Source organism: Notothenia coriiceps, unplaced genomic scaffold (assembly GCF_000735185.1).
Source record: "Notothenia coriiceps isolate Sejong01 unplaced genomic scaffold, NC01 NC01_scaffold00030891, whole genome shotgun sequence".
NCBI classification, from domain to species: Eukaryota; Metazoa; Chordata; class Actinopteri; order Perciformes; family Nototheniidae; genus Notothenia; species Notothenia coriiceps.
The window spans coordinates 1-1558 of NW_011363592.1; the positions used below are offsets into that span (position 1 = coordinate 1).

The 1558-nt window shown below is 40.3% G+C and overlaps 1 long non-coding RNA gene across 1 annotated transcript in view; it reads right to left on the reverse strand.

Moving 5' to 3' along the window:
• Window positions 1–866: 866 nt before the first annotated feature.
• The window catches only part of LOC104959730 (uncharacterized), a 1996-nt gene continuing 1304 nt past the window's right edge, over window positions 867–1558 (reverse strand). The window contains exons 2-3 of the long non-coding RNA XR_799908.1: window positions 1146–1244; window positions 867–952 (exon numbers count right to left, since the gene is read on the reverse strand). This is a non-coding gene — a long non-coding RNA (uncharacterized lncRNA). The remainder of the gene's footprint in view (window positions 953–1145; window positions 1245–1558) is intronic.

The window sequence follows — 1558 nt, forward strand, 5'->3', positions numbered from 1 at the left end:
CAAAGAACACCATACCTACTGTGAAACATGGGGGTGGAAACATCATGCTTTGGGGCTGTTTTAAGAATGAATGGGGCCATGTATCGTAAGATTTTGAGTGACAACCTCCTTCCATCAGCAAGGGCATTGAAGATGAAACGTGGCTGGTTCTTTCAGCATGACAATGATCCCAAACACACCGCCCGGGCAACGAAGGAGTGGCTTCTAAGAAGCATTTCAAGGTCCTGGAGTGGCCTAGCCAGTCTCCAGATCTCAACCCCATAGAAAATCTTTGGAGGGAGTTGAAAGTCCGTGTTGCCCAGCGACAGCCCCAAAACATCACTGTAGGAAATCTGCATGGAGGAATGGGCCAAAATACCAGCAACATTGTGTGAAAACCTTGTGAAGACTTACAAAAAACGTTTGACCTCTGTCATTGCCAACAAAGGGTATATAACAAAGTATTGAGATTAACTTTTGTTATTGACCAAATACTTATTTTCCACCATAATTTGCAAATAAATTCTTTAAAAATCAGACAATGTGATTTTCTGGATTTTTTTTTCTCATTTTGTCTCTCATAGTTGAGGTATACCTAGGATGAAAATTACAGGCCACTCATCTTTTGAAGTGGGAGAACTTGCACAATTGGTGGCTGACTAAATACTTTTTTGCCCCACTGTATATGTCCATGTTGCACTGTTGGAGGAGCCTGTGACTTCAGTGTGTCATTGCTATATCTACACTGTAGCTACTGTGCACATGACAATGAAGCCTTGAATCTTGAAAAAAAAGATAATTTGTTTCTAATTGATGAAAACACAATGAGGAATGGATGTCACAAAAAAGACAGCAGGCTGTCAGTGTAGTTTCATGTGAGTGGAAAGATTTACTTTGGACTTGAGCTGAGGCAGAGTTAAGAACTTATCCCTCTGAAGCAGCAGAACCAGGTCTTTGTACATTGAGCGCTGCACTGAAATCAAAAGACACATGCAACAGGTTTTACTCACACACAGTAAAGTATCTGAAAAACCTTAAAGAACAAAAACTTGAAAAGGGACAGAGCAGTGAGGGATTTAAAAGGGTGTAGAAGGTGTGAAGCAGTTCTCCTATAAGATTCCGTGTCTGTTAAAGACTAAACAAATGACTGTGTTCATGTCTCTTACCTGAGCCTCCAAGAACCAACACAAACTTGTTGTGTAGCAGCTGCCTGGCTTGACTCTGCATTACAAATGTCTCCATGGCTTCAGTGTCTGTTCACAGGACTGGTGGTTGGGAAGGCATAACAGATGTATTACCATTTCATATTTGACTTTTTGCACCCTTTTTCCATCAGTAAGGTCTCTTCACTCTGTTCTTAAATACTTCAATGTTTGGATACAACTCCATCCTAACCGAAGATTAAGTGTTTGTATACATGGGTCACTCCAGAATTGGAGGACATTTTGTGTCCCACCTATGACATTTCTAATGACTCAATATGGATTAGAACATGTCCTCAGAAAAATGTAAATAAAAGTTGTAAAAAAAGTGGTTTCTAAATAATCTTTAAAATATCCAAGGGCTCTCAAGCCCCCCC